Raw genomic sequence first — 12,498 nt, 5'->3', positions numbered from 1 at the left:
TATCGCAGGTCCACTTGCACTCACACTGAGAAGAATTCCTCTGCTGTTCTACAAATAGTTACATCCACTTGAGAGGGCAGATATGGGGCTGGACTTTGATTATGGAGGCGGAAACAGGAACCAGGTCTGGTTTTGGGTCTGAAACCTGCCTCATCTGGGAAGCTGATTCAGATTGCAGTTTTCAAATGGGAAAGCCCTTAATTGCTATGGAGACGGGTTTCCTGTCCTCCAAGAGCCAGTGGGATTGAAAATGGCAGTGGGTCAAATCAAGTAGACTCTCCATGGCAGCCATCACTGAGGCTGCTGGTTGTCCTGAGGGAGAGATCTGCATTCCACAGTGCCAGAGGTAAGTGAGATGTCACAGGGGAGCTGGAGGCCTGGCACTAGAGGCAGGGCAGACCCTCGCTTCATCAGTGGAGCCACATGGATCTAACGCTGGAGACCATGAGTGAGAGGAGAGAGGTCCTCTTCCCAAAGGGTGGCAGGAGGAGGCTACCTCATATGTAGCAGGTGCACCTCTCTGTTCTGTGTTATCCCCCTCCGTCCCCCTCTTCCTCCTCCTCCTCACCTCCTGATTCCCCCAATGTGCTGTATCCTTCCAGGGCCTCACTGTCCTTAAGGTCCATACCTCTCTGGCAGGCCATGTTATGGAGAGTGCAGCAGACCACCACAATGACAGAGACCCTTAAAGGAGGGTATTGGAGGGTGCCACCTGACTGATCCAGGCACCAGAATCCCAATTTCACAAACCCAATGGCCTGCTCAATGGTTAGCCTGCTGAGCAGATGGCATTGGTTGTGTCACCTCTGGGTCTCCTATTGAGGAGTCAGTAGCCATCTCTTTAAGGTATTTCCCTTGTCCCCTTGGATCCATCCATGCACTTTGGGGATGGAGTGAAGGACCGAGGCAGCCTGTACTGGCAGAGGATGAAGGAGTTATGGCAGCTGCCAGGAAAGCGAGTGCACACATGGAGGAAGCTCTTGTTGTGGCCGCAGACCAGTTGGACGTTAAGGGAGGGAAGCCCTTCCTGTTGAAGGATCTCACTGGCCAGTCGCTGGGCCTTGATGGTCACATGGGCGCAAGCGATGATGGTCTGCACCTGGGTGAATCCAGAAATGGCAGCTGAACCCAATGGCCTTTGTGCTAGCACAGGCCCATCTGTGTAAAAGTAGATGTAGTCCCTGCCCTCCTGAAAAGGGCATCCGTGACCTGCCTGATGGCCTAATGTGATGCTGACTGTGAGATGCCACCGAGGTCCACAGCTGATCACTGGAATGACTTGATTGTGTAGTAGTTCAGGGCAACAGAAACCTTGATGGCTGCAGGTCATGGGGGCCAGGAGGCCTCAGCTCGGTGTGGATCAGACACACAGGACCGAGACCATCTGCCTGGATAGGTACAGCCCCCTATGGAACAGGTACTCTGTCATTTGCAGGTAGCTGACTGTTGGGTGGTAGACCTTATGTCTTGTGTAGCGCCTTCTTCCCCATGCAGCCCCCCGCTGTGCTTCTCTGGCTGCCTGCCGTGCAGGAGGTTACGTCTATTGCAACTCATCGTAGCTGCTCTGTCCAATGTCAGAGTTGCCTGTTCTCATCTGAACTCTCTCAGATGGACTTTGTACGTTCACTAGGCCTTTCTCTGCCAACCCTAGCTACCCCTGTGATGCCAATGGGCTCACGTCCCTCTCTGGTTTCCTGCAACTTACCAATGAGAAATTCATCTCTTCCAGCTGCAGCAAAAGCTACACTGAGGCACATCTGAAGCAGCAGAGCTTTATTCGCTTTCTTCTTTGTCAATGAGCCCTTCCAAACTGTTCATGTCTTCACAACCTTGTCATATTTCCCCCCATGGCGTATTTCCTGTTAAAAATTGTGAACTGATACTGACAAGCCTGTTAATGAGCTCAACAGGCAATTAAATAGAAGTGTGCGCCCAACCTGTTCCCTTGCTGCTGGCACCCCTTTTAAAATGGTGTCGCTTTCTGGAGATGGTGGGTCCCAGTGCTGACCTCCATCAACGTGATCTTCAAATTGCGCTCGCCCACGCACCCGCACTCAGCGGGCTTTGAAAATCTGGCCCTTGGTCTCAGTTTAACATCTCATCCAAAAGACTGCACCTTCAATAGTGCAGCACTCCCTCAGTTCTGTACTCGAGTGCCAGACTTGATTTTGTGTCAATTCTCTGGAGTTTGGTTTGAATCCACAATCTTCTGACTTAAATACGAGAGTACTACCATTGAGCTAATGCTTGAGCAAGTAGTATACATCTGTTAAGAGTATAATCCAGACAGTGCAAAATGTAACTTTATAAGCTTTATTGTTAATCTCTGTAATGTAAGCAGAGAGGTAATTGTCCTGCCATCTTTTTGATACTAAATCTTTACTGACTTTCAGATACTGCCAAAACATAAAATGCTGGAAATACACAGCAGCTCCATCAGCATCTGTAAAAAGCCAGGTTAATGTTTTGAGCGTGGATCTTTCCTTAGAGTTTAAAAAACATAAATATCTTTTCAGCAACCTTTCCAAAGTGTTTTTCCAGCCTTGCTGAGATGCTTGTTTGTCTTTTGGTTTTCTTTGATAACGTGTTAACCTGCCTTTTTTCCTTACAGATGTTGATGGTCCTGGTGTATATCTCTTGGGCTTTCTCTCTGCTACTTACCCCATTCCTCCAAAAATAAATTGAGCTCAATGTCTTTGAGAAACTATATTACGCTAAATTTTCCACTTTAGTGATTCTGGCACAGAGTAGTGCACACAGGAACACATTTCAGCATATTTGCAAGAATGATCACAAACCAAGAAGCAATCTGTCCAATCTTCTGAACATTTAAATTAACAACTCCTCCTTGTTTTTTCTACAGCCTTTGACAGGATCGACTGCGCCAACTCCCATCAATGCCTCTCTTCCATTGTCCAGCTCAGTGGGATTGCCCTGGGTTGCTTCCACTCTTAACTATCCAAGATTGCTCTAGCAAGAGCATTTCCAACAATGACATCTCTTCCTGCTCCACCCCCACCTCTTCCTCATGTGCATAATGCCCCTTGGTAACATCATCCAAAGATTACAGGTCAGGTCCCACATGTATACTGACAACACCTAGCTCTACCTCTTCATCACCTCTCTCAATCTCCTCCAACGTCATTGTGTTATAGAGTCATAAAGTCATAGAGTTATACAGCACAGATAAAAGCCCTCTGGCCCACCGTGCCCATGCCAGCCATCAAGCCTATTTATTATAATACCATTTTCCAGCACTAGGCCTATAGCTTTGTATGCTATGGTGTTTTAAGTGCTCATCTAAATACTTCTTAAATGTTGTGAGGGTTCCTGTCTCTACCACCCCTTCAGGCAGTGTGTTCCAGATTCCAACCACTCTCTGGGTGAAATTTTTTTTCTTCAAATCCCCACTAAAGCTCCTGCCCTTTACCTTAAATCTATGCCCCCTGGTTATTGACATCTCCGCTAAGGGAAAATGTTTCTTCCTATCTACCCTATCTATGCTCCTCAATTTTGTATACCTCAATCATGTCCCCCCTCAGCCTTCTCTGCTCTTAGGTAAACAACCCTAGCCTATCCATAGCTGAAATGCTCTGGGCCAGGCAACATCCTGGTGAATCACCTCTGCACCCTCTCCAGTGCAATCGCAACCTTCCTATAATGTGGCGACCAGAACTGTACACAGTAATCTAGCTGTTGCCTAACTAGCGTTTTATACAGCTCCATCATAACCTCCCTGCTCTTATATTCTATGCCTCGGCTAATAAAAGCAAGTATTCCATATGCCTTATGTTGTCAGACTGCTTGTCAGCCATCCAGTCTTAACCCTCCAGTTAAAGTTTGGGAAGACCAGGCCTCGCCACAAACAACATACCATCGCCAACGATTTGATCTCCTTCCCCAGCCACTGCCTCAGATTCAGCCAGACTGTTTGCAACCTTGGTATCCTATTTGACCCCAAGTTGATCTTCCAACCCCATATTCTCTTCATCACAAAGACCACCCACTACCACATCCATAACATTATTAGGCTTATGTTAGCAATATCACTTGTAGCAGTCATAGGACTGTTTGCTTTTAGCTATGGAAATGTAACACTGATTCAGGAAATGACTCCATTTTGTGATTTGGAACTTTATCATACACCAGGTTATATTATACCTAGTTCCAAAGTGCTTGGCCAGATGGCGGCTGTGGATAAAAATGTTTCAACAACAGATGTTCTGCATCTTGATGAGCATGAACAAAGGATACAAAAGTTTTGAAGTGTTTCTTAAAAATACACTTAAGGGAGTAATTTTAAGGCTTCGATCTCAACTCATATTTTTTGCCTTACAGGAATCTAAGACTCTCAACCCTATTAAGACTTGCCACATTTTCAATGCTAGTCCTACTCCACCAGCTTACGTTATGCTTTGAAAATAGAAGTTGTTGCGGGCACTCTTCATTCATGACAAGTGGTTCTCAGGTGTTTTAGGAGAGCAAACTGAATATGTTCTATGTAGGATAAAAGGACTGCATAGTTAAATTAGTTGGTATCATTTAGCTCAATTGAAGTAAAGCAACTGTGCAATGCATTACTCTGTTATGTCTGCTATTTACCAACATACTTTCCTAGAATAGATTTGAGATATGGTTATGGTAAGAAAAAGAGGTGATAATTTTGCAGATAATCAGTTTAATGCCGACCTACTGCTATGTGAATCATATCAGCTTCATGCATTTAGATGATAATAGCACGGGTTCATCTTTAAAGGCAGAGATTTAGCAAAGCCAAAAAAATTAATTCAATTCTTGTGGGATTGATCGAATTAACTTTAGGCGGGAAAATTTGCTGAATTGTTACAACATAATTACCGGGATCTTTTAGTTACACTCAGACCAAGCTTCAACAGCAACAGCCCAATGAAAAGTATCTTTATCATCATGAACATTATCATATTGATGTTATACTGAAGCATGAGAGAGGTATCAGACAGCATTCAGAATGGTGGCAAGCAGACTTTTGAAAAGTGTGGTTACAAATCTAATGTGCATTATCCTAAATGCACACTTACTGACTGAATAAATGTGGATCGTTTACATGGCGAATACAGTCGCACTTTTACTGTTGGCTCCAGGCAAGATACCCTTGGAAGAATATTGTAACATTATCTGGACTGTCCAGGAGAAAAAGGCACCAAATTGGGCTGAACATTTTAGAAGAAGTCAGTTTCCATCTCGGATGGTGTGAAGTCAGCATACTGGGAGGATTCACTATGACCTAGATTTGAAAGACTGGCTTAGAGAAGAAAACAAAGCAACTGAGAAGAACAAACAGTTTTTATTTATTGTGACAACTGGAATATAAAGGGTAAATAAATTAAAGTGCTAGTTTCCCAACACAGGGCCGCTATCTGTGAGACAGTGTGGGACCTCACAAAATTTATCTTGTATACACAAGAAAATTTACCTTACTCTATATAGTAGGAAACCAAAACCAACCATCCTGCGACCCTGTCAGGCACATAGATATGTTCCCTCAGGAAAGCAAACCATAAATACTCCTCAAAAGACTGAAGGAATCATGGTCTGCAACACAGAATCACCACAGAAACCCTAACTGGGCGTAAATGCTGAAAGCACCCAACAGATCTCAAATCTAAGGTGCTCTTCTTGAATCCTATCTGGAAACACTACATAGTCATTCTGATGCAACTGATCTGGAAGGAAACCTGTGCTTTGCTGAAGATCTCATTATATCTGTCAGCTCTCTTCCCCAATCCACCATAATAAAAGAACTCCCAGATGTGCTCAGCACAACTGGATTCAGAGCCGAGCATAGAAGATTATCATTAGATGGTTAGCATTCTTCACAAGAGAGAAGTTTAGTTCTTCCATCAAGTAATAAGCAAATTCCAATTCACTCTGCAGAATGTTCAGGTATCTGCCACGAATACTGTGCTTAGCTCGGCTTAGACGGGGGAGTCTGAAAATTAGGCCTTTACCGTCAAGTAACCGAGGAGAATTGAACAAAATTTGAGGAAAAACCATCACAATTACCACTTGTAGTAAGATATAGAGAACCAGTTCAAAGCAATGTACCAAATATACTACACCCCAATTAAATTTATCCCTTCCTAAAATAAAAGCAAAATACTGCAGATGCTGGAAATCTGAAATAAAATCAGAAAGTGCTGGACAGATCATTCAGCGTCAGAGAGGGGAACAGCACTTTGATTTTTATTTCATCTCTTCTTGTTGGATGAATGCTAGAGAGGATGCACCACATTGCTAGTGTTTCTGATCCTCCTGCAAATCTAACCTTACTGGGCAGAGATCCAGGATTTCACAATTGTTGTGACTAGCATTGAGTTCACTTCAGACCCATCTTCCTGTTGGCTATGTTTATTCCAAGAATGTTGCCTAAAATAGAAAAAATGCCACAAGTCTCAGCATTAACCACAAAAAGAAGATGCATTGTCTTGTAATGGTAAAAACCTATACTCTCGCCATAAATGTGGATTATGTAACTGTGGAGCGCAGCTCAGTTGGAACACATTATGTATGGTCTTCATCTAGAACTAGGAACCTACCAAGCATTCCTTCCCTGGAGATTCAAAAATGACTTGATTAACTTCATGACAGTCCACCAGATAATGGAACAGTATGAAGCAAAACAAAATTGGGAGTATGCCACCCCTTTACCCAGACACAAAATAATCCCGTCCAACAACAGCCCCCAGAATAAGTGTACCTTTATGTGACCATCAATCCTGTGGCAATCTGTAGTGTGTACAATAGCTGTACAAATAAGCACAAATGTATGACAATGATATTAATATGCCAAAATAAAAGCAAAATACTGCAGATGCTGGAAATCTGAAATAAAAACAAGAAATGCTGGGAATACTCAGCAGATCTGGCAGCATCTGTGGAGAGAGAAGCAGAGTTAACGTTTCAGGTCAGTGACCCTTCATCAGAACTGAGTCCTGAAACGTTAACTCTGCTTCTCACTCCACAGATTCTGCCAGACCTGCTGAGTATTTCCAAAATTTCTTGTTTCTATACTAATATGCCGGTAGTGTATCATTTTGTTTTTATAAAAAAAATCCAAGAGTTTTTTACCTTGACTGCTGATTGTTAAATGTTTAACTGTTTTATTATTTAGATTGTAATTTATTTACTTGTAAAGATTAGCTGTTGCTCATTTAAAATTCTTCTTTTTTTTAAATTTCACTGTAAATATTTTGTGCAAAGCTTTTGTAAATGACAATTGATGTTAGCTGAAATGAAATATCCCAGTGAAGAAAAACCCTATTACAAACAGCTTTCAGAGTTAGGAGGACCTGTCCATGTAAGGATGCCCCAAAGGTTGGTATGCTAAAGGAGTCATTTCAATTAAAGGTTGAACAGATGCTATTTCCAAACCTTTCCTCCCATCCCTTCCACCGTAAGAAGAGACAGAAACACATCTGTGGAGGCAGAAGGGGACAGTAAGCATTTACTTAATAAGCCACTGTCTCAATAATGGGAATCCTGCATTAACTTTTTAACCATCAATTTCCATACATAGCCTTTCCTTCAGCTATTAAAGTGGTTAATTCAAAGGAAATATTTTGATAGCATAAACTAAAAGAATAAATAATTCAGGCTTAGAAAGAGCATGACTGTCTTTATTTACTCTTTTACCACCATCTCCACACATCGCATCTAATTGTATTCATTATTCTTTGAAATATATTTTTTATCATATGTATAGAGAATCATGGAGTTCAGATCTGAGTAACTTAGTGGGGGGTGGGGGAAGTGATGCCATTTGAGGTAATGTTTTAATTGGTTGAGATAAATGTTAACAGTTCATAATAGAAAAGATGCAGTTGCTAATAAGTTAAATATGAAACTTGTCTGAAATAAAGCTGTGAGAATATCCTATTTGTTTCAGTCTTTTGGAAAAAGCAAGGAAACTTACAAACCCTCACAAGATAGGAGTCACACCATTCTATTTGAACTCCGATCAGATACATGCTAGGAAATTCTGCTAGCTTCTCAGCATGTTATCAATATACTTGGTAGCCCCACCATCACTCTTGTAGGGAAAAAGTATCCAGCTGATGGCTTGGCTTCTGAGACAAGTTGAGGCCTTAAAATAAAATCTGAAATGTGGGAATTAAACGGATCAAAAAATAATTCAATCAGTAAATGTAATCATGTCGCAAAATACATTTTTTTTATGTTTTTAGTTTGTTAAAAACCTTTATTAGATATTAAAGGCCCAATTTTAACCTCCCGTGAAGCGGGAATAAAGTGGGCAAGTGGTTAAAATGACAGGTGCTTCCAGCTGTGTTCTCGCTGTATTCAGCATGCTGTTATTTTAACACCACTGATTTCGATATTGACAAAGGTATGCACCACAGGCAGATGGGGGTCTTCATTAATCTGTAAAAGTCTAATTGTTATGCCTTTATTAGGATCCACCACAGTTTTAACCCTGGGTTCTGCAAGTCACACAGTGCCAGATCTACCAGTGCCACCTGATGGCCTGAAGAGATTCAATAAATTTGAATTCTTAACTTTGCTTTCTTCTGGGCTACACATGAAAACCTTTGGCCTTCCCTCACCATGATCCTCACCTGACATCTATTTTTGCCCACTTACCTTAGTGTTTGGGGACTATTCTGCAGGTCCCTGGTGGCAGATGCCTGTCGTTTGTAATCTCATTCCCCACAACCTCTCTGGTTCTGGGTATGGGGGGAAATTGGGCCTTGGGAAGGGGTGAATTGATAGGTGGTAGGAGAGAGCCATGCGGGGGGCTGCAAGAAGATCAGGCCTCATGTCGGGGGAAAGCAATCAGTGGCCAGAGTGGGTGCAAGGAGCACATTGGAGACCATTATGTCTTGTTAGTTCCATAGGAAGATGATACTCTCTCAGTATCCATTACAAAACCTCACAGCTCCAGCGACCCGGGTTCAATTCTGGGTACTGCCTGTGTGGAGTTTGCAAGTTCTCCCTGTGTCTGCGTGGGTTTCCTCCGGGTGCTCCGGTTTCCTCCCACATGCCAAAGACTTGCAGGTTGATAGGTAAATTGGTCATTAGCAATTGCCCCTAGTATAGGTCGGTGGTAGGGAAATATAGGGACAGGTGGGGATGTGGTAGGAATATGGGATTAGTGTAGGATTAGTATAAATGGGTGGTTGATGGTCGGCGCGGACTCAGTGGGCTGAAGGGCCTGTTTCAGTGCTGTATCTCTAAACTAAACTAAACTAAACTAAAACATGGTGCATGATGTGCCCATCCAAATCCATGCTTGAGTCAGCTGCTGGTTAACATGTAAGTAATCTCGGGTAACTCACCTTTCTGCTTTTACCATCCTTTACTACTTATGTCTCCCTCTCTTATCACCTCCTCCACGTCTCTGTTGTGCCAATCAATTACATAACTTGTTAACTACTTCACTTCTATTTCCTTCACACTTTCCTTGTTAATCTCCCCTGCTCCTTTACTTTTTTTTCTCTTTTCATTTCCTTTTTCTCTCCTGTTCTTTCCTTAACCTTCTGTTTTTATATTTCTCTTCCATTTGTCTCTATGTTCCTCTTTGATTTACCTCAGTTATGTGGATAAGTTGGAGAAGCTGGGGCTGTTCTCCTTGGAGAAGAAAAGGTTAAGAGGAGATTTGATCGATAAGTTCAAAATCATGAGGGGTCTGGGTAGAGTAGATAGGGAGGAGCTGTTCCCATTGGCAGATGAATTCAGAACCAGAGAACACCAATTTAAGGTGATTGGCAAAAGAAGCAATGGCGACATGAGGGAAAACTTTTTTTACGTAGTGAGTGGTTAGGATCTGGAATGCACTGCCTGAGAGTGTGGTGGAGGCAGATTCAACTGAGGCCTTCAAAAGAGAACTGGATAATTATCTGAGGAGAAAAAATTTGCAGGGCCACGTGGAAAAGACAAGGGAGTGGAACTAAGTGAGTTGATTTTGCAGAGAGCTGGCACAGACACAACAGGCCGAATAGCCTCCTTCTGTGCCGCAACAAATCCTTGATTTCTTGCAGAATTTGCAATAATGAATGGTGAAGAAGCAGGGAGGCAGGTGAAGGAGAATGGGCTGAGTTCCTGATGCCGAGATTAAGAATGCAGCCCAAAGAGCAGCAAGGGGAATGGCTGTGGCCACTGATGTTCACTTTGGCATGCGAGGAAGTTAATGTGGCTGCAAAGAGAAAGGTGACAATTTCCTATGATTGTCCCAACACACTTGCAGCATTGTCCACAAGAGTAATCTTTAATTCCTGAAGACTCCAGGAAAATCTTGAAGTGTTGGCAATCCCAGATGAACCCAAAACATCAAAGCCTTTTACGCACCGTAGGAGAGCTTCCTTGTAGGAGCAACTCACCAATATAGAAAGTAAATAGGTTATTAAAACACACTGGTTGTCAAATGGTAGCTGGGATTTAGGCAAACTACACCCAATATCCTGTGCCAGGGTATCTCAGTTACTAGTAGGCAAAACATTTCAGGTATTGTCGTTTATGTCAGGAAAAGGAGGGTATTGAAATACTGGAGATCCTGGTGCAACCCAGCATTGATCCTGACACAATCCAACACTGATCTTGGTACAACTCAACATTGATCCTGATACAACACAACCCGATCCTGTTATAATCTAACAAGAGGTTTTTGCTCATGCAAACCACTTAAGGGCCCATGCCCACCTCCACGGGTATTTTACGGTAACTGCCGGCCTCTCTGCGCCCTGGGGGGCATGGTACTCGGGCACAGGATGCCTGATTGAGGGCCTCCCAACCCAGGACCCAATACGCCCCCCTCCCCCCAAACGACCACTCCAGCCTCACCAGGGAAGGACCAATCTGCCTGGTGAGGCAAGCCCAACTTACCTTCACTCCTGGATCTATCTGGCTAGCTGGGCTGCAGTCCCAGCAGTGACCACTGCTCCCAGTGGCGCTGCTGGGACTAAGAGCTGCCAGCCCACTGATCGGCCAGCAGCTCACTGAGGTGGGACTTCGTCCCTCAAGCGGGTAGAAGTCCCGCCTGGGGACAATTAAAGCCTGGAGACCTGTAAAATGCGGGACGGATCCCCAGGCTAGGCGGAAGCGGGTTCACCACCGACCTTTACGTCGGTGGCAAATTCCCATCCACCTAAGGTAATATCCAGCCCCTGGTCTTTGACAAAATAAGGAGCAGTCCAGTGAGGGAGCCAGAGATAGGGAGACCTGGCAGTAGCAGTGGCGGCTGATAAATCAGAGTGAAGGAAGAGTGGACATTCCACGGAGATTTCCAAAAAAATAAGGAGTCAGAGGATAGCAGCTAGGTGATTAGTTGGTGAGTTTTTAAGGTTTTATTCCTCTCTAATTTGGGGCTGTGGTTTAAACAAGCACCAGAAAACTATAAAGTACTGTATTAAATTTACTGCTTAGATTAATTAATAAAATTCCAATAGAGGTAAGTATAACAGTAACTGAATTAATAACAGTATGAGCACAGAGCAGATCTAGAGGCATTAATTAAATTTAATAGTTTATGCAAGGCACTAACCAGATTATAAAAGATGGAAGAGTTTTTTTTTATTCTTTCATGAGATGTGGGCATCACTGGCAAGGCCAGCATTTGTTGCCCATCCCTAATTGCTCTTGACAGCTGAGTGGCTTGCTAGGCCATTTCAGAGGGCAGTTAAGAGTCAACCATTGCTGTGGGTCTGCAGTCACGTGTAGGCCAGACCAGGTAAGGACATTAGTGAACCAGATGCGTCTTTAAGACAATCAATGATAGTTTCATGGCAGTATTACTGAGACTAGCTTTCAATTCCAGATTTTTTAAATAATTAATTCCAACAGCTGTGTTGGTGGGATTTGAACCTGCATCCCCAGGACATTAGCCTGAGCCTCTAGATTATTAGTTCAGTGACATTACTACCACACCACTATCTTAGATCATCAATGAGCAGCTGAGACCTGTTGCTTGCAAATCCTGCACCATGTGGGAACTTCAAGAAACTTCATATGTATTGTGGTTGGGCGGGGTGGGGGGGGGGGGGGGGGGAGGGCACGTGTATAGGAAATATCTCCAGCTGCTTGATCTTGAGCTCAGGATTTCTGCTGAGGGGCAGCTGCAGTCACTGCAGAGCATCAGGGATCAGGAGATTTTCCTGGAGAGTTAAGGACGGTAGATGGGTGGCCGTCCGGGAGAGTAGGAAGTAAAGCAAGAGGTGCCGGAGTCTTCGGGGCATATGCCACTCTCAAACTCAGTTTTGGAGACTGCTGGGACTGATGACACCTTGAAGGAGTTCCCGTAACGGTCATCATGAGTACCGCATGGTGTGTTGCCTCCCTGGTGCCAGGGTAAAGGACCTCATGGAGAGGGTGCATAATATTCTGCAAGGGGAAGGGAGTGAGCCAGAAGTTGTGGTACACTGTCATGGAACTGTGTTTTTTCCTCCTCTGTTTAAAACAGTGTGCCTTTAAAAACTAAGGGGGCACAGTGTGCCAGCTGCACCTGTTTCC

Source organism: Heterodontus francisci, chromosome 13, assembly GCF_036365525.1.
Source record: "Heterodontus francisci isolate sHetFra1 chromosome 13, sHetFra1.hap1, whole genome shotgun sequence".
Classification (NCBI taxonomy): Eukaryota; Metazoa; Chordata; class Chondrichthyes; order Heterodontiformes; family Heterodontidae; genus Heterodontus; species Heterodontus francisci.
This window is presented reverse-complemented; position numbering follows the sequence as displayed.